The sequence below is a fragment of the Oncorhynchus mykiss genome, chromosome 32 (assembly GCF_013265735.2).
Source record: "Oncorhynchus mykiss isolate Arlee chromosome 32, USDA_OmykA_1.1, whole genome shotgun sequence".
Taxonomy (NCBI): Eukaryota; Metazoa; Chordata; class Actinopteri; order Salmoniformes; family Salmonidae; genus Oncorhynchus; species Oncorhynchus mykiss.
The window spans coordinates 19,454,018-19,475,628 of record NC_050572.1 but is presented as its reverse complement, the minus strand read 5'-3'; the positions used below and the strand labels follow the sequence as shown (position 1 = coordinate 19,475,628).

The 21,611-nt window shown below is 43.2% G+C and overlaps 1 protein-coding gene across 3 annotated transcripts in view; it reads right to left on the bottom strand.

The window, feature by feature from the left end:
- Window positions 1-7,799, bottom strand: part of LOC110488054 (solute carrier family 45 member 4) — a 71,179-nt gene extending 63,380 nt beyond the window's left edge. For 2 of the 3 annotated variants that reach the window (XR_002468338.2, XM_021560030.2), the window contains exons 1-2: window positions 7,658-7,799; window positions 6,504-6,625 (exon numbers count right to left, since the gene is read on the bottom strand). The gene's annotated coding sequence lies outside the window, so the exon portion shown is untranslated. Of the gene's footprint in view, window positions 1-2,643; window positions 2,837-6,503; window positions 6,626-7,657 lie in introns of those variants that run through there. The other variant, XM_036970988.1, reaches the window with a different exon arrangement.
- Window positions 7,800-21,611: the final 13,812 nt, after the last annotated feature.

The following is a 21,611-nucleotide window of genomic DNA, read 5'->3' as shown; positions in this document are numbered from 1 at the left end:
GATTCTCATTGAAAACATGAGCACACTCCATTGAACAACTCGAGAAATAAGCTCTTCAACTCCATTTATAGCAGTTTATGACAGCCTAGAGACAGTTTATGACAGCCTAGAGACAGTTTATGACAGCCTAGAGACAGTTTATGACAGCCTAGAGACAGTTTATGACAGCCTAGAGACAGTACTTTTATCAAGCAGTTAAAGCTAAAATTATTAACTGCATTTTAGTTTCAACCAATATTTCTTTCAAAACATTGTGAAGTTTGTCCATCCAGTCAAGATGGGATAGTAAGAAGAGCCACCAACAACTTAACTGTCACGTTCTGACCTTGATTTTCCGTTGTTTTTTATTTATTTAGTATGGTCAGGGCGTGAGTTGGGTGGGCAGTCTATGTTTGTTTTTCTATGTTTTGGGGCATTTCTATGTTTTCGGCCTAGTATGGTTCTCAATCAGAGGCAGGTGTCATTAGTTGTCTCTGATTGAGAATCATACTTAGGTAGCCTGGGTTTCACTGTGTGTTTGTGGGTGATTGTTCCTGTCCCTGTGTTTGTTGTCACAGGATAGGCTGTATAGGTTTTTCACGTTCCGTTTGTTGTTTTGTAGAGTTAAGTTATTTCATGTATCGTTCAGTTTCCATTAAAGAAACATGAGTAACCACCACGCTGCTTTTTGGTCCGCTTCTCCTTCTACAGACGAACGTCGTTACATTAACCATCTTTGTAATGCGGGGCAGCTAAAATATGTGTCTGTTGTGCGATAAAATACATTCATGGATATGTAATTTTTCAAATTTACAAGTTTTTAAACAATCTGTTCCTAACTGAACAAATGACACTTTGTTTCAACTATTTAACTGCACTAGAACGCTTAAAAGGCTGCGGGTTTTTTGGGGTTTTTTTTTGGCAAGGAAAATATCAGAATCGGCCAAAAATGTAATATCGGTGCATCCCTACTCCATATTAACTCCTCCTCCATTAAACAGTGCAGAAGAGAATCTCACGACCGTTTTGTTTCTTCTCGTCAAGACCAGTATGTAGGGGATCTACTTGCAGGCGTTTATTTTACTCCTGCTACGTTAGGTTACGCATACACAGACGTGGGAATCAACTGCAGCCTGTGTATTGAAACAGCTACTAGCTACCTACAACAACAAATACAACGGCCCGGCAGGAGTCTCACATAGCCTGCCTTCAAAATCAACATGTAATTGACATAGTGGGACTATAGATTCTTCAAATCAAAATATTTTATATACACAGTATATAAAAGTCTACCAAACATCAGGAACACCTTCCTAATATGGAGTTGTACACCGCCCTTTTGCCCTCAGAACAACCTCAATTTGTTCTGCACATCTCTGATTCAGAGGGGTTGGGTTAAATGCGGAAGACACATTTCAGTTGAATACATTCAGTTGGACAACTGACTAGGTATCCCCTTTCCCTTATATAACATACATGTATCTGGCAATTATTAGACACTCCTATATAAAGCAACCTAAAGTCGTATGGGTGGTCCTGGGAGTTGAACCCACTATCCTGGCATTTATTTTATTATTTAAGAACAAGTGCTAGGCAACAACAGAGATAAAAACAAATAAAAACCCAAAACGGTGTGCAGGTGTGGTTGGAAGCCCATGGGCTTATAGGATAACCACACCACAAAAAAACAGTATACAATACATGCTCTACCAACTGAGTTACAGTAAATCTAATGCTCTACCAACTGAGTTACAGTAAATCTAATGCTCTACCAACTGAGTTACAGTAAATCTAATGCTCGACCAACTGAGTTACAGTAAATCTAATGCTCTACCAACTGAGTTACAGTAAATCTAATGCTCTACCAACTGAGTTACAGTAAATCTAATGCTCGACCAACTGAGTTACAGTAAATCTAATGCTCGACCAACTGAGTTACAGTAAATCTAATGCTCTACCAACTGAGTTACAGTAAATCTAATGCTCTACCAACTGAGCTACAGTAAATCTAATGCTCTACCAACTGAGTTACAGTAAATCTAATGCTCTACCAAATGAGTTACAGTAAATCTAATGCTCTACCAACTGAGTTACAGTAAATCTAATGCTCTACCAACTGAGTTACAGTAAATCTAATGCTCTACCAACTGAGTTACAGTAAATCTTAAGACCAGAAGAGAAATGCAACCGAGGTCAGGTTATTAGAAAACCAAGCCCACGGATCACTAAATAAACACAAATGTTGACTTCCATCCTCAGTTGACATAGCAGGAGACAGCTGGCAAAGCTGTGAGTGGTAAGGCAGGAAAGAGATTAGTCAAATCCATATTTAATTTCTTAAAATCAGTCCTCAGAGTATGCTGCCCTGGTGCTCCCCGTGACAATGTTCTGTGACAATGTTCCGTGACAGATCCATGTCAAACCTGGCAGACATCACACTCAGATGCATGGAAATAGATTATATCTCCATGCTCAGATGTCTGTGTGAAAACTGTCATCTTCACATCCTATCTATTCCTCTAAACCATGGACAGTTGACAATGCTCAACACAAAAATAAATATGGTTATCCTATCTCACTAACAATTGCACATTCAACTGAATTACAAACCAAAACCAGTATCTCGAAAATCATCCATTCATCACTAAATGAACAGTGACCCACCTGTGTGGAAAGATGGTGACGGCACGTCTCATCTCAACCGCATCCAAACAGATCTGGCTCAGTCATTTCCAAACACTACAAGGGAGCCTTTCTGCCAACCAAACCAGCCACAGTGCATGTGTGTTGTCTGAGAGGAGAAGTCCGTCCTCAGTCCCTAGCTGGCTGCTGCCTTAATGTTGTTCTACTACTGCCAAGTCCTGTCACCCAAGCTTCTGAGAGAGCTACCTGGGTTGGAGAAACTGTTTATGGGAGGGAGGGAATGGAAAGGAGGGGATACAGGAGAGGAGGGGGCAAAACCTCCCACTTCTCTCATTACAAAAGGGGCATGAGAGAAGAAAAGCTGCCAGTATCTGAATGGTTTATCATCAACAATACTCAGGTATCACCAGACACAACAAAGAAAACCAACTGGGCCCTGTAGATAGTTTCTTGTTTGGAGGGCCCTCCCTAGCTACTCAGTGTGAAGAGAGGACCTATACCTATTGTACAGTTCTGTAGTACACAGCACCGGTGGCATCATACTTGGGGGGGCCAAGCTCACAGTAATGGATGGAATTAAATGGTTTCAAACACATTGTTTCCATGTGTTTGACACCCGTCCATTCCAAACAGTATTATGAGCCGTCTTCCCCTCAGCAGCCTCCTGTGGTACAGGTAGACGGACGGCTCAAACATGAGTGAAATAGCTGAAAAACATCACAGCCCTGAGTACCAGAGAACATGAATCAAGGTTGAGCTCAGATAGGAACAACGCGAAATGCACTCTCTCCTCTCAGACTTTCACACTCAGTTGAGGCAGAATCCTCCTGCTGCAGGGCAGGCTCCATAGAAGGAGCTGGACTGGCTGAGTTTGTGTTGTGATGCAGTAACATAACTACAGCTTTGGCCATCTTATGAGCAGGCAGCAGCAGTGTGAAGGGGTGGAGAGAGGGAAAAGCGAGCACATCGAGAGAGAGAGAGAGAGGAGAGAGAGAGAGATAGAGGAGAGGAGAAAAGATGGTGAAACTGAGGCTCGTCCTGAAAGGGCTCCTTCACTGTGACCTAGTCTATTATTAGCAGGCGTTGTGCATTATTGAGAGGTCCTTTAAATATCATTAAAGGAGCACCCAGCCAGGAAGGCAGCCCAGGGATCAGGCAGAGCCTCTGCTCTGTAGAGACGCCTGCTAACTTGTCATATGGAGAGGAAAGGAGAAAGCAATGTCATTTATCACGTGCACACAATGTGGAATAAACAAAACACACCAACACAATTGTGAAGAGGGCACAGCAACGCCTCTTCCCCCCCAGGAGGCTGAAAATATTTGGCATGGGCCCTCAGATCCTCAAAAAGTTCTACAGCTGCACCATAGAGAGCATGTAGACGGACTGAATCAAGGCTTGGTATGGCAACTGCTCGGCATCTGGGTAGTGCGTACGGCCCAGTACATCACTGGGGCTAAGCTCCCTGTCATCCAGGACTTCAATACCACGCGGTGTCAGAGGAAGGCCCTAAAAATTGTCAAAGAATCCAGCCACCCTAGTCATAGACTGTTCTCTCTGCTACCAAAAGGGCAAGCGGTGGCGGAGAACCAAGTCTGGGACCAAGAGGCTCCTGAACAGCTTCTACCCCAAAACCATGACTGCTAAACAGTTAATCAAATGGATACCTGTATTTTCTGCTTTTCACCCCCTAGCTACATGTACATAGCACTTCAATCAATCACCTAACCAAACCTACATGTACATATTACCGCAATCAATCACCCCAACTACCTCATACCCCAGTACACCGACTTGGAACTGGTACTCCTTGTATATAGCCTATATATAGCCTCATTATTGTTATTTTGGTATGTAACTATTTTCTTACCTGGTTTGATTCCAGGCTGTATCACAACCGGCCGTGATTGGGAGTCCCATAGGGCGGCACACAATTGGCCCAGCGTCGTCCGGGTTTGGCCGGTGTAGGCCGCCATTGTAAATAAGAATTTGTTCTTAACTTGCCTAGTTAAACAAAGGCTCAATTTAAAAAATGTTTTGGTGCCTGTGACCAATAAAATGTGATTTGATCTCTGTGGCAATGCCTCAACTCATGTTGAATTTGAATACTTGTTCATCTGTCAAACTCATCAAAACTGACTATGGTGTATAAACCTCAAACGTTTATCTGGACCTCGAAGCCAGTTCCAATGCTTTTTATTATTATCTCCCTCTAATCAGGGAGTGATTTAGACCTGAGAGACCAGGTGGGTGCAATTATGCATTTTCATCAGGTAGAACAGAAAACCAGCAGTAGTCTGGACATCGTAGGGTAAGATTTGAATAACCCTGGTCTATAACATGGTCTATAATAACTATATACCTAGTTTTATAATAACTATTACAGACCAAGGTCTATAACTACTGTGTGACAATACCACTTGCAAACAGTACAAAGCATGACACTCAATGAAGTAGTTGCCATGGCAGACAGGACAGAGCAGGAGCATAGTGTAGCTGCCCTCTGCATTAGAACCAGGGCTATTATTAAACCTCAGTGGCATCATACTGCATGCATGTTATCTGATATCGATTTAGATATTGAATGTGCTCGAGCTCCAACAATGTGGCTGCCTGGCCGGAGTCAGATCTGCTCTCCCTCAGCCGTCACTGTGACATGAACAGTAAACAAAATGATTTTTTTTTTGCCTGACTTTAATCCAATATTCTATTGTGGTTGAACAACATCCCATATAAGGCCTACTGAGCCTAGAGTGGACTAGAATGACGTCACACAACTTCACAAGAGAAAGCCGACAAGGATAAAAGAAGACTGTTGAGAAGAACTCAGACCACACTGCACAAATAGACTGTGTAATTCAAGACACACAGTGTCCTGTACTTGGAAGCTCTGTCGGGATCTCAGTGAGGAGGGTGGGGTTATCTGTGGTCAATATCTTTGTTAATGACAAAGCTGGGATTCACACTGAAGTGTGTGTTATGATGTCAGAATGACACGCACAACAACACTGACCTGATACTGTCATAATTATGATTCTTATAATAATTATAATATTGTAATCATCTGGACGACATGGCCGTAATATCTGATGTCGTTCCACATCAAACAAGTAGTAACATTTTCCAAATATAGGCCTAGGGCTACTTTTCCTAAACTCACTGTCAATGTATGAATCTGATCAAATGATATAGTCACACCCTTAAATCAAAGGAATTAGGCCTTGTCTGAAGCAAACTACCAAAGACAACATAAGATAGCCAAAACTGAAATGTAGAATTGTTTTTAAGAGCTGTGTTTCACCCATTTAAGGTGATTTCACAAGCCTCAGCATGGAGCAGTCAGCCAGAAAGTTTTAATCAGCAGTTGTAAGCTGCAATAGGAAACACAGAGCTGGAGGGACAAGCTGTGTGTGAGTGCTGTCCAGTGATCTTTGAGGTTATGAAAGGAAGAACATTTCAACTTTAGTAGCCTATGCTAATGCTCCAATGTAACCTTTCTGTCTTGTGTCGTAGTTTGCTTTATTCAGGGGTGTTGACGCAACATAGACAGTCTGCAACGAATAAGAACAAGGGTCTGTGGTTCCCCGTCTCTCTGCAGCGTTGTGAGACCGACTGCTGAGCTAGTGGGAGTGTTTAGTGATCAATACCATTAATGGGAAGTAAAGGTTTCTCTTCATGACTAGTGTCCACACGCAGTCACGAGCTGAAACCAGATCGGACCAGATTAGCGCTCAGGAGAGTGTCTGAAAGGGTGTTTGTAGGTGTGTAGGTGTGTGTGTGTCTCTTGTGTGTGTGTGTGTGTATCTACATGGTCTACATCTTGTATCTAACCTGAATCATCTAAAAATGAATGAGTTATAAAAACATCCACACAGACTCACCAAAAAGGCCTTAAAAGCTTCATACAGTAACCTCTGCAGATGACTGCATGCAACAGCAGTTGTTCCAAAGACGTTGTGCGCCTCGTCCTTTTGGAAAAGAGGAGCAGCTGTCTTCTTGGCACCTGCAAAAGACAAATTATCCACAGTGGCAAGGTTAGCTAACACACATTTCAGGAAAGCAAAGTGAAAAGCAAAGAGCACCTGGTGCACCACCACCCTTGGGGCACTTGGGTAATCCTCATAAGAGATAAACATACCACAGGCCCTCTCTACCCTTCTGATTTTCATCTCACTCAGCAAAGAGCGATTTACATCAGATTTGAATATCAACCACTTCCCTGACATGAACCTGGTCTCTGCAGTAAATACAGAGACACATGATATCGACTCACATTCAGTTACGCTGAAGAGTAAAAGCTAGCGATACCACTGCATTTAGACAAACTGGTCGACAAACACACTTGGTTGCTATTACTGTATTATTAACTATGAAAATGGCTATGTAAACTCCTGACACATGCATCATGCTAAATTGATTGATTGCATAACATAATTTCAACCAAAATACACATTACAAACATTACTCTCAATTTCAAATTATATTCTTAATGTATGAAAAAAACTTTTGCGAATGCAAAACATTGCCTTTACGTTTCACAGGCGCACCGGACCTGTACAGTTGAAATAGATGCCACGGTAGAAAAGAGTAACAGGTCTCGTGGAACAATGAACAAGTGCTTTTGAAATAATTACACCAAAAGGTTAACATGACAATTTGTAATTGCAACTGCCCAATTATGCAACCTACCCTCTAGTGCTACTGTCAAGAGCATCCATCGTCAACAGTTGCACGAGCACTCAAATGTGGGATCGCTGTGTTAAGCCCGCTGTCTATTCAATGTTATCAACAAACTTGAGGTCGTCAGTTCATTCTAGTACAGTGTAGTAATAATACTACTACATATGGAAACGCGTTTATTATAGCCTACCACGGAACTTGCAGGCATTTCGATGTTGCTTTTTACACAAGTGCATAACATAGCTGACGGTTAGTCGAGCGAAACCTTCTGATGCAGCAAGCAAACTGAGATGCTTAGTAACTTGAGCTGGTAAATTATAATAATGTCATCTGTTAAAACATGCACTATGCTTACCCAGTTATCGGTATCTCTTTCCTTCGTTCGTTACTGTTGTGATATAATGTTTACGTCCACTCGAAAGGTATTTTTGTATTGGTGCATCGACTGGATCCTCTGGGACGTCTTGCAGTCAAGCCACAGCTTTAAAGGAATATCTGTCGGAAATAAGCTTACAGCCAGCTTCCGCTGACGGGATGAGTGATTTGCATAAAGGGCTGGGGTTTTCGATTTAAAGGAGAAAATAAAAACATAGTGGGCGTTATCGCACGTTATTTGCATATGCATGAATGTACTCTGTACTCCGTACTCTGTACTTGCATTAACAGTCTAAATACTATAACATTCTTAATAACACTTTTAGTAATTTGTTATGAATGTCATTTTTTTTTACCCTTATTTTACCAGGTAAATTGACCGAGACACATTCTCATTTATGGCAATGAACTGGGGAATGGTTACAGGGGAGAAGATGATTAGGTGGCCATGATGGTACGATGGCCAGATTGGGAATTTAGCCAGAACAACAGGTTAACAGCCCTACTCTTTAAGTGACCACAGAGAGTCTGAACACCTGTTTATATTGACATCTAAAAGACTGCACTTTACACAGGGCAATGTCCCCAACCCATGCAATTTTTAAGACCAGAGGAAAGAGTGCATCCTACTGGCCCTCCAACACCACTTCTAGCAGCATCTGGTCTCCCTTCCAGGTACAACACTGCTTAGCTTCATGGGCAATCCAGCAGTGAGATGCAGGGTAGTATGCTGCTGTTTATTAATTCTGAAATTATTTGAATAATTAATAAACATTATTTCAAAAAACCTGCAGAGAATTCGGTGTTTCTATGTCAAACTGTTTTTGTTATATTTCAGTCTTCTGTGATGTATATAAAGTGTAATATTGGGATGCAAACTCAAAATGTAATACATTGCAACTCTATATCTGACACGGTACAGGTGTCTTCATTTCTCTAAGTCCATAACCATGTGTGTGAGGTGTACACTTTTGTTTCAAATAGATTGTTTTAAGACTACCAAGAAATTCCCTGTGTGACCCTGATTTAGCCCACTGAAGTAAAAGGTTTGTAAATATCTGTCTTATGTAACCATACTAAACGCAACATATCATACTGATTTGAGTGTTTACATTTACTATGTTACGTCTAGTCTATGAGACCAGGCTGCTATTCTGTGCTAATGACCATACACATAGTTTTTTTTTACTGAGAGCAATATACAATACAGCGAACTTAGCAAAATGAAAAATGTGTGTTAAGTGCATGGGGGTGGCACTTCCGCTATTGTTTCATCCAGAGTAGAGCAGCAGGTCCCAGTCATGCCAAGGATCAATAGCGGTCAGCATGGAATGCTGGGTTGTATTTTTCTAGTGGCGCAAACATAAAGTAGGTCAATTAGTTGTTACAATAGCCTGCTACTAATGACACAAAAGCCTAATTATGGAATTGTGTTGCAAAATACTTTCATATGTTATGCACCGGGCTCCACTGGGTTCGAAATAATTTGTACAACATATTTTTGATTTTCAAAAATCCTGTCTTGGGGACCTAGTCCTACCACAGGCCTACTACACAGGGGGTGAAGACGAGGTGGAGGTGTTCTTTGTGTAATGAAATTGAAAATGTTATGGTAAGAATCAAATAATGTAACCTGGAGGTGAAGGGGGAAATAAAAGACTACTCACTAGGCCTATCTGATGTAAGCAGTAAGGATGAGGTATGAGTATCTGGGAACAGGAAGATAAGGTTTTCTGTAGACAGGACAGGGGGGGAAATTAAAACAAAATGAGTCAAGGAAGCCAGGTATGAGTTTCCTGGTGTAATATACACATAAGAAAAACAAAACAGTGGGAAATCTCACAAAAGACTTCCTGCTTGACAGTTAGCTAAAGCACAACATGACCACACAGTCGATTGCTGCCTGCTGGCTGGAGTCTGAATGCCAGGGTTACACATCCTAAAATCTCTCGTAATTTGGTCGGTCTGTCCACGAGAGATTACCTGAGATAGTTCCAAAACTTTTCCACCATCATTCTTTACTGCATACATCAAAACACATGGTTTGTTTCTCAGCTTTTAGCTACAGTAAGACAGTTCCCAGAAGAAAAAATCAAGAGAAAAGTCGTCTATGTATGACACTGTGTACTGAAAAGAGATGATGGTTAACACAGGAGAATAAAGGTCAAGGAAGGTCACTGGGAGCCAAACACCTCCTAACTGCAGTGTCTGGGACACAGACAGACAGACAGACAGACAGACAGACAGACAGACAGACAGACAGACAGACAGACAGACAGACAGACAGACAGACAGAGACACACACACACACACACACACACACACACACACACACACACACACACACACACACACACACACACACACACACACACACACACACACACACACGCACACACACACACACACACCAGAGAGTGTGAGGACAGGAAGGCCACAGTGCTCCTGGAGACCCTGGATTGGCTGTTTTACAGAATCCTATTGTTCCTCTCTGTCAAGTAGACAACTATCTCCAGTGTCCATTTCTTCTCAGTCACTTTCACACCCAGCGGAACAATAAAGCAGCCCATTGAGAATACAAGAGCCAAACAGGAAATTCTAACTATCTGCTTCTCTCTCCCTCTCTGCTTCTCTCTCTCTCTTCTTCTCTCTCTCTCTCTGCTTCTCTCTCTCTCTTTCTGATTATCTCTCTCTCTACTTCTCTCTTTGCTTCTCTTTCTCTTCTCGCTCTTTCTGATTCTCTCTCTCTTCTTCTCTCTCTCCCTGCTTCTCTCTCTCTCTGCTTCTCTCTCTTTCTGCTTATCTCTCTCTGCTTCTCTCTTTCTGCTTCTCTCTCTCCCCGATTGTCTGTCTGTCTGTCTGTCCGTCCGTCCGTCCGTCCGTAATAAATAAAATAAAAATGAAATGGTAAATGGTGTTTGTTCTTCACTGGTTGCCCTTTTCTTGTGGCAACAGGTCACAAATCTTGCTGCTGTGTCACACTGTGGTATTTCACCCAGTAGATATGGGAGAATATCAAAATTGAGTTGTTTTCGAATTCTTTGTGGACCTGTGTAATCTGAGGGAAATATGTGTCTCTAATATGGTCATACATTTGGCAGGAGGTTAGGAAGTGCAGCTCAATTTCCACCTCATTTTGTGGGCAGTGTGTACATCGACTGTTTTCTCTTGGGAGCCAGGTCTGCCTACGGCGGCCTTTCTCAATAGCAAGGCTATGCTCACTGAGTCTGTACATTGTCAAAGCTTTCCTTACGTTTGGGTCAGTCACAGTGGTCAGGTATTCTGCTACTGTGCACTCTCTGTTTAGGGCCAAATATCATTCTAGCATTCAAATAGCACACTGTTTTTTGTTAATTCTTTCCAATGTGTCAAGTAATTATCTTTTTGTTTTCTCATGATTTGGTTGGGTCTAATTGTGTTTCTGTCCTGGGGCGCTGTGGAGTCTGTTTGTGTTTGTAAACAGAGCCCCAGGACCAGCTTGCTTCGGGGACTCTTCTCCAGGTTCATCTCTCTGTAGGTGATGGCTTTGTTATGGAAGGTTTGGAAATCGCATCCTTTTAGGTGGTGGTAGAATTTAACGTCTCTTTTCTTCATTTCGATAATTAGCGGCTATCGGCCTAATTCTGCTCTGCAGAATTCTGCTTGCACAGTCTCAATTTGGTGTTTGTCCCAGTTTGTGAATTCTTGGTTGGTGAGCGGACCCCAGACCTCACAACCACAAAGGGCAGTGGGTTCTATAAATGTATTCTATAAGTATTTTTAGCCAGATCCTAATTGGTATGTCAAAATTTATGTTCCTTTTGATGGCATAGAATTCCCTTCTTGTCTTATCTCTCAGATCGTTCAAAGCTTAGAGTTGAAGTCGGAAGTTTACATACACTTAGGTTGCAGTCATTAAAACTTGTTTTTCAATCACTCCACAAATTTCTTGTTAACAAACTATAGTTTTGACAAGTAGGTTAGGACATCTACTTTGTGCATGACACAAGTCATTTTTCCAACAATTGTTTACAGACAGATTATTTCACTTATAACTCACTGTATCACAATTCCAGTGGGTTAGAAGTTTACATACACTAAGTTGAATGTGCCTTTAAACAGCTTGGAAAATTCTTGGCTTTAGAATCTTCTGATAGGCTAATTGACATAATTTGAGTCAATTGGAGGTGTACCTGTGGATGTATTCCAAGGCCTACCTTCAAACTCAGTGCCTCTTTGCTTGGCATCATGGGAAAATCAAAAGAAATCAGCCAAGACCTCAGAAAAATATTGTAGACCTCCACAAGTCTGGATCATCCTTGGGAGCAATTTCCAAATGTCTGAAGGTACCACATTCATCTGTACAAACAATAGTGCGCAAGTATAAACACCATGGGACCACGAAGCTGTCATAATGCTCAGGAAGGAGATGCGTTCTGTCTCCTAGAGATGAACGTACGTTGGTGCGAAAAGTGCAAATCAATCCCAGAACAACAGCAAAGGACCTTGTGAAGATGCTGGAGGAAACAGGTACAAAACTATTTAAATCCACAATTAAACGAGTCCTATATCGACATAACCTGAAAGGCCGCACAGCAAGGAAGAAGCCACTGCTCCAAATCTGCCATAAAAAAGCCAGGCTACGGTTTGCAAATGCACATGGGGACAAAGATCATACTTTTTGGAGAAATGTCCTCTGGTCTGCTGAAACAAAAATAGAACTGTTTGGCCATAACGACCATCGTTGTGTTTGGAGGAAAAAGGGGGTGGCTTGCAAGATGAAGAACACCATCCCATCCGTGAATCACGAGGCTGGCAGGATCATGTTGTGGTGTGCTTTGCTTCAGGAGGGACTGGTGCACTTCACAAAATAGATGGCTTCATGAGGAGGGAAAAGTATGTGGATATATTGAAGCAACATCTCAAGACATCAGTCAGGAAGCTAAAGTTTGGTCGCAAATGGGTCTTCCAAATGGACAATGACCCCAAGCATACAGTATATGTTGAAGAGGGTGGGGCTTAAGCTGCATCCCTGTCTCACCCCATGTCCATGTGGGAAGAAATGTGTGTGTTTTTGCCTATTTTAACCGCACACTTGTTGTTTGTGTACATGGATTTTATCATGTTGTATCTTTTTCCCCCAACACCACTTTCCATCAATTTGTATAGCAGACCCTCATGCCAAATTGAGTCTAAGGGTTTTTTGAAATCAACAAAGCATGAGAAGACTTTACCTTTGTTTTGGTTTGTTTGTTTGTATATTAGGGTGTGCAGGGTGAATACCTTGGTCTGTCGTACAATCATTTGGTAAAAATCCAATATGACATTTGCTCAGTACATTGTTTTCACAGAGGAAATGTACGAGTCTGCTGTTAATGATAATGCGGAAGATTTTCCCAAGGTTGCTGTTCACGCATATACCACGATAGTTATTGGGGTCAAATTTGTCTCCACTTTTGTGGATTGGGGTGGTTTTGGTTCCAAATATTGGGGAAGATGCCAGAGCTAAGGATGATGTTAAAGAGTTTCAGTTTAGCCCATTGGAATTTGTTGTTTATTTTAACATTTCAATGAGGATACCATCAACACCACAGGCCTTTGTGTTTTATCCTGTAGTTCATTCAAGGTAATTGGAGAATCCAGTGGGTTCTGGTAGTCTTTAAAAGTTGATTCTAAGATTTATTGTCGATCATGTATATGTTTTTGCTGTTTGTTCTTTGTTATAGAGCCAAAAAGATTAGAGAAGTGTTTTACCCAATCAATTACATTTTGGATAGATAATTCTTTGTGTTGTTGTTTGTTTAGTGTTTTCCAAGTGGTTAGAGGCTATGGATTCTTCAGTTACATTGAGCTGATTTCTAACGTGCTGTGAAGGCGTAGACTCAGGTTTATGTTTTTGTTTGGATAAGGTTTCTCAATTTCCTCTTAGGCTTTTGCATTCTTCATCAAACCATTTGTCATTGTTGTTCATTTTCTTCGGTTTTCTGTTTGGAATTTGTAGATTTGATAGGGAAGCTGAGAGGTCAAATATACTGTTAAGATTACACCTTCACTATTACAGTGAAATGTTTTGTCCAGGAAGTTGTCACGAAAGTGATTGAATTTGTTGTTGCCTAATAGTTTTTTTGGTAGGTTTGCATGGTAGGTTTTCACTACATTCCTTCCATCTATAGCATTTCCTAATATTACTCAGTTCTTTTGGCTTTGATGCTTCAGAATTGAGTATCGCTCTGCTCAAGTAAACTGTGATTTTGCTGTGATCTGATAGGGGTGTCATTGGGCAGTGAACGCTCTGAGAGACAGTCTACAGTACTACTGCCAAGAGATGAGCTGTAGGTGTACCTACCATAGGAGTCCCCTTGAAGACTACCATTGACTATGTACATACCCAGTGTGCGACATAGCTGCAGGACTTGTGACCCGTTTTTGTTGTTTATGTTGTCATAGTTGTGCCTAGGGGGGCATATGGGGGAGGAAATGCTGTCACATCCAGGCAGGTATTTGTCCCCCTGTGTGCTGAGGGTGTCGGGTTCTTGTCCGGTTCTGGCATTTAGGTCGCCACAGACTATTACATGTCCCTGGGCCTGGAAATGATTGATTTCCCCCTCCAGGATGGAGAAGCTGTCTTCATTGAAGTATGGGAATTCTAGTGGGGGGTTAGAGGTAGCACACAGGAGGACATTTTTGTCTGTTAAGCTCATTTCCTTTTGAATGTCTAGCCAAATGTAAAATGTTCCTGTTTTGATTCATTTAATGGAGTGAGTTAAGTCTGTTCTATACCAAATTAGCATACCCCCTAAGTCCAGGTTCCTGCTCTTTAGGCCAAAGGCAGATGACCTCAGGTCTTGGATATTCCAGGATGAGATAGTGAAGGCTTTGTGTTCCATAAAGTGTCCAATGTTGTTGGTCGTGTGGTTTGGCCTCAGGCCAGGAAGTGTGAGCAGAGCCCGCTGAACATCTGGTACATGCCATTGGCTCGGGCTAGTGTAAGCGTGGGGGTTGGGCCTGTTTTCCTGCTCACGGCCTGGGCGTATGTGTGACTTCCATGTGACTTCCATGTTAAGGCCTTCTTTGCTGGGGTGGGGTACATGGGGCCTAAATGGGGTGTGGGAATGGTTGACTTGGGGGGGGGGGGGCTGGTGATGTTGTGGTCTGGATGTAGGTCCTCTCAGGGTGGGTCCTCTATGTGTAGGTCCGGGGGGGGTCCAGCAGGTATGGGATAGTGTCTAGCTGGTCTGGGCGGGGTGTCTATTGATCTGTTGCTCCTGTGTGAAGTGTTGGGGCTGTGTTTGAGAGCGATGTCCTTTAGGATCCGGGCGAAGGTGGGAACTGCTGCCTTGTATAGGTGGACCTGGTTATAAAGGCTGTCCAGGGTGGAGTGGTGGGCCAGGTAAACATGGTTTTGAGGTACAGTCACCGGAAATACTTGCGTTTACCTGCTGTATGGTAGCAGGGTGGAAGTATTTTCGTGGTAGCAGGGTGGAGATAGCCACTTGTGTGTTGGGGAAAGTAGAAGAAGCATTTTCAATCACTCCCTTGAGTACTGTGGCCACCCTTTCCTGCTGTGCTCTCAGGTCGTTTGTGCCTGTGTGGATTATTATGTGGCTAGGAGAACCTAGTTGGTCCTCAAACAGAAGGTCTAGGGCACGCTGGGTGTTTAGACACCGGAGATTAGACACACTGTGTTTGGGGAAACGTTTTCTTAATTGTATATACAGTGCCTTAGTATTCGCCCCCCTTGAACTTTGCAACCTTTTGCCACATTTCAGGCTTCAAACATAAAGATATAAAACTGTATTTTTTTTTGAAGAATCAACAACAAGTGGGACACAATCATGAAGTGGAACAACATTTATTGGATATTTCAAACTTTTTTAACAAATCAAAAACTGAAAAATTGGGCGTGCAAAATTATTCAGCCCCTTTACTTTCAGTGCAGCAAACTCTCTCCAGAAGTTCAGTGGATCTCTGAATGATCCAATGTTGACCTAAATGACTAATGATGATAAATACAATCCACCTGTGTGTAATCAAGTCTCCGTATAAATGCACCTGCACTGTGATAGTCTCAGAGGTCCGTAAAAAGCGCAGAGAGCATCATGAAGAACAAGGAACACACCAGGCAGGTCCGAGATACTGTTGTGAAGAAGTTTAAAGCCGGATTTGGATACAAAAAGATTTCCCAAGCTTTAAACATCCCAAGGAGCACTGTGCAAGCGATAATATTGAAATGGAAGGAGTATCAGACCACTGCAAATCTACCAAGACCTGGCCGTCCCTCTAAACTTTCAGCTCATACAAGGAGAAGACTGATCAGAGATGCAGCCAGGAGGCCCATGATCACTCTGGATGAACTGCAGAGATCTACAGCTGAGGTGGGAGACTCTGTCCATAGGACAACAATCAGTCGTATATTGCACAAATCTGGCCTTTTGGAAGAGTGGCAAGAAGAAAGCCATTTCTTAAAGATATCCATAAAACGTGTTGTTTAAAGTTTGCCACAAGCCACCTGGGAGACACACCAAACATGTGGAAGAAGGTGCTCTGGTCAGATGAAACCAAAATTGAACTTTTTGGCAACAATGCAAAACGTTATGTTTGGCATAAAAGCAACACAGCTGAACACACCATCCCCACTGTCAAACATGGTGGTGGCAGCATCATGGTTTGGGCCTGCTTTTCTTCAGCAGGGACAGGGAAGATGGTTAAAATTGATGGGAAGATGGATGGAGCCAAATACAGGACCATTCTGGAAGAAAACCTGATGGAGTCTGCAAAAGACCTGAGACTGGGATGGAGATTTGTCTTCCAACAAGACAATGATCCAAAACATAAAGCAAAATCTACAATGGAATGGTTCAAAAATAAACATATCCAGGTGTTAGAATGGCCAAGTCAAAGTCCAGACCTGAATCCAATCGAGAATCTGTGGAAAGAACTGAAAACTGCTGTTCACAAATGCTCTCCATCCAACCTCACTGAGCTCGAGCTGTTTTGCAAGGAGGAATGGGAAAAATGTCAGTCTCTCGATGTGCAAAACTGATAGAGACATACCCCAAGCGACTTACAGCTGTAATCGCAGCAAAAGGTGGCGCTACAAAGTATTAACTTAAGGGGGCTGAATAATTTTGCACGCCCAATTTTTCAGTTTTTGATTTGTTAAAAAAGTTTGAAATACCCAATAAATGTCGTTCCACTTCATGATTGTGTCCCACTTGTTGTTGATTCTTCACAAAAAATACAGTTGTATATCTTTATGTTTGAAGCCTGAAATGTGGCAAAAGGTCGCAAAGTTCAAGGGGGCCGAATACTTTCGCAAGGCACTGTATTTCCTGTTCGAGTCCATAAGGAGTACAATCTGTGTCTTGTGTATGTCCTCAGTGGGAGTGGAGGGGTTGTCAGGAAGGCAATCAGGGTGGCTCACAGGGGGGGGTGCTCAGAGGGGGGTGAGATCCCCTGGGCTTGGGGTTCTTCATTTGTCTATCCCACTGTGGTCTGGGTCTGGGGTGGACTGTTCTGCTGTGGTGTCGAGACTTTTGTTGGGAGCTGAGGTGAGCTGTTCTGCTGGCTTCTCTGTGGGGGTGGCCACCTCTCTATTGGGTTGTTCTCTGTCACACGCCATCCCCCTCACCCTCTCCTCCAGCAGTCTGATCCTCTCCTCTAGTGCTCTGTTCTTCTCCTGATCCTGCTTTTTCTCCTGTTGAAGTTGTCTCACCACTGTCCAGAGTGCAGATATGTCTCTCTCCACCTCCAGCTCTCCGGGTCTGTTGTTGTGCTGGACTGTTGTCTGGGTCTGTGCTGACTGGAACCTGCTGTTCCAGCTCCACCTGCCTTACCTCCAGCTGGATAAATATCCTTCATTTCAATGAGGGAGTAGTACTGTATGCTGGGAGGTTGACTTTCCGCTTGGGGTTGCTCATTTGTGGCATTAGATAATGAAGAGGTCTGTACTGATCCGCTCGGGGTGGGGGTATCTTTCTCAAGGGAGAGCTTCTCCTGCTGAGCTAATTCTTTGATTAGGTGAAAGTCCAGCTGAAACTGTCTGGGGTTGCCCTGTACCAATACTGTTCCAGACTTATATAGATTTATATTAGCTGACTCAGAGTCCTCGTTGTCTAGTATCCTGAGTTTCCACCCCTTGGTAACACCCCCCCCCCCCCTTAACAGAGGTGTAATGTGCTAATATAGCATGTGTGTCATGCCAGGGGATGGACTATGTGGAAGATAAGGTTGCTGATGTTCCCATTTGTATAATAGTCAGCAAAAAGTGTCTTTTGAAAAAATAATCATAGGGAGCTTCATTTTGTGCTCTTTTCGTGTGTTATCATTCTTTACATAAACAGGCTACTGTATTTTAATTACCTCTGAACAGCGGGAGGCAGCTTCTAAGGCCTCTACATTTGTTTGGAGTAGATTGTGCGAAACTCCTGCCATTATTGGGCTAAAAGGCTTTGACACCTCTCACTTGACACATCAGTGCTAATTGAGGTTGTATCAAGCTTGGCAGCCTTAATTTAGCATTCAGTCCTTATGAAGTAATGTCATGTATTTTTCTTCTTGGCTTTTAGAAATCAAATATATCTTCAGACTAAACATTACTCCCTCAATTCCAGGTTGGATGGTGTTTTCAGGTTTCTGTTTTTTTCCAGAACATTTGCTGTATAGCTTTGGAATATTAATCTTTGGTAGTAAATCTTCCAGGTGATTCTGTAATTCCATCTAAAATCAGGTTGTAGGTTTTGAGTTTTGATTTGGAGTGAAGGTTATGTTGTACAGGGTAACATCCTGTATATGTCCCTGACAAAAACAAATCTAAGTTTATCTAATATTAAATCTATATTTTTTTAAGAACATGCTGAAAAATGCAGGAGCTCATCTGCTTATGACCTCTCCTCTCTCTCCTACCTCAGTTCTCTCTCTCTCTCTCTCTCTCGCTCTCTCTCTCTCATCAAAGTCAGTAGAAGTGTTTATGTTGTGTTTACAATTCCACACTCCTTTAGATGACTACTGGACTGTATGTGTACCCAACACAGAGGGGAAGTGAACAGTTGGAGTCATATTTCATGCCAGTACAGTATGCTAGCTCTCTAGTGAAAATAAATGGCCTAACCTTGACTCCGTTCATAGCAGAAACGTAATTTGCTTTTTAACTAATAGACGATTGATGTCCTGAGATTGCTCATGAACACACCTCTTGCTTCCTGCCACATGGTCAGCTTAAAGAAAGATAAAATATTTGGGATTTGGAGCCAAATAACAAATAAAGCCTGCTTTTGTGACTCTCTTAGTTTCCTAAGTCTACAAATACCTTAGTCTTTGGAATTAATGCATGCGACCACATTAAATGTGTCTGTAATGGTGAAAAGTAGTGCACTGTGTAGGGAATGGGGTGCCATTTGGGACGTTCTCATTAACAAACAATGAGACGACAAAGAAAACAAAAAGGGCATGAACAGGCTTGCATTCAGAAGATTATCTGCTAGCCTACTTATGCATTTATAGAACATTCACACAACAATGTCTGCTCAAAGCTCTTGCATAGTGGCTGTTACCTCGTTTGGCTTCCTATATTGACCCTGTTGAACCATGTGTAGCTAACTGAAGTCAATGAAGCAGGAGGAATGAGTGTTCTTTTTAAACAGTGATGTTTATTTGATTGTTTGTGTTGTGTAAGCCTCGGTGTGTGTGTGTGTGTGTGTGTGTATGTGTGTGTGTGTAGTGGAAAAAGTACCCAAATGTCATACTTGAGTAAAAGTGAAGATAACTTAATAGAAAATAACTTAAGTAAAAGTGAAAGTCACCCAGTAAAATATTACTTGAGTGAAAGTCAAACTATTTGGTTTAAAATATATTTAAGTATCAAAAGTAAAAGTATAATCATTTCAAATTCCTTATATTAAGCAAACAAGACGGCACTATTTTTAAATGTATTTTAAATTTACGGATAGCCAGGGGCACGCTCCAACACTCAAACATCATTACAAATGAAGCAGGTGTGTTTGGTGAGTCTGCCAGATCAGAGGCAGTAGGGATGACCAGGGATGTTTTTCTGATAAGTGCGTGAATTGGACCATTTCCCTGTCCTGCTATATTGTCTGCTTCCAACTCACACCCTCAAACACATAGATCCCCTGAACGCAGCCCACTTTCCAGCTCACACTCTCAAACACCTAGATCCCCTGAACGCAGCTCACTCTCCAGATCCCAATCACCTGAATTCTGATTACCTGTATGTCATTATCACACACTATTTAGTTCAGTTCTTTGCATCCCATCACTGTGCGGTATTGTTTGATTTGTGACACACATCTTTCAGCGCTCTGGGTTGCCCTGTGATTTATGCCTCCTGTGTATGATAGTTTTTTCCTGCCTCACAAACGACTCCTTTTACCTATTCCCTGCCTGTACTTTATCGGATTTCCTGTTATCTAGCTATTGCCTGATCTCCCGGACTACGTTACTAGCCTTTTCCCTGCCTGTACTGTTGCCCCTTTGGACCCCCTGTGTATGACCTGCTGCCTGCCCCTGGACCCAGCTACCTGCCTCCTCCTGTGTATGACCTGCTACCTGCCCCTGGACCCAGGTACCTGCCTCCTCCTGTGTATGACCTGCTGCCTGCCCCTGGACCCAGCTACCTGCCTCCTCCTGTGTATGACCTGCTGCCTGCCCCTGGACCCAGCTACCTGCCTCCTCCTGTGTATGACCTGCTGCCTGCCCCTGGACCCAGCTACCTGCTTTCTCCTGTGTATGACCTGCTGCCTGCCCCTGGACCCAGCTACCTGCTTCCTCCTGTGTATGACCTGCTGCCTGCCCCTGGACCCAGCTACCTGCCTCCTCCTGTGTATGACCTGCTGCCTGCCCCTGGACCCAGCTACCTGCTTTCTCCTGTGTATGACCTGCTGCCTGCCCCTGGACCCAGCTACCTGCCTCCTCCTGTGTATGACCTGCTGCCTGCCCCTGGACCCAGCTACCTGCTTCCTCCTGTGTATGACCTGCTGCCTGCCCCTGGACCCAGCTACCTGCTTCCTCCTGTGTATGACCTGCTGCCTGCCCCTGGACCCAGCTACCTGCCTCCTCCTGTGTATGACCTTCTGCCTGCCCCTGGACCCAGCTACCTGCCTCCTCCTGTGTATGACCTGCTGCCTGCCCCTGGACCCAGCTACCTGCTTCCTCCTGTGTATGACCTTCTGCCTGCCCCTGGACCCAGCTACCTGCCTCCTCCTGTGTATGACCTTCTGCCTGCCGCTGAACCCAACTACCTGCCTCCTCCTGTGGTACTTTACAATAAACACCTGCTGCGCCCTGCGCTTGAAACCAGCTCTCTGTCTCCCCTCGTGTTCATTACACCTGCTTAGCCATCAAAATGTATCAAGTACAATTTAGCAATTAAACACTGGAATGGTAGATGTGCAGAAGATGAATGTGTAAGTAGAGATACTGGTGTGCAAAAGTGTCACGTTCTTTCAAAATCGAACCCAGAAGCAGACCAGGACAAGGAGAGTAGGAAGAAGGTGAGTATTTATTTACAAGTGAATGTGAATGGGTAGATATATCCAGGTGGCGTAGCGGGCAGCGCTGGTGAGTTGATGGGAGTAAATAGGTGGATCCAATGGGGTAGCGGAATCCTCCGACGACCAGGCAGGAATGGGGTAAATGATCCGGGTGAGTAACTGAAGACAGAACAAACGGAGGTAAGTTTAAGGCAAGCAATACGTAAAAAAAAACAACAAAACAAATTCTATCCAACTTGAGGCTGATACTCTGGCACAACATACTGTTCATGGCTAACGATCCGGCAGGGAATGGATGTCAGGTCCGGGCTTATGAAGAGGAGAGATGATGATCAGGACCAGGTGTGCAGATAGCTGATGGGATACAGGTGCGGGTAATCAGAACTCCCAACTGGCTACATTGCCCGGCAACCAGACAGGGTGCGTTCCAGGACGCCGGAAAAA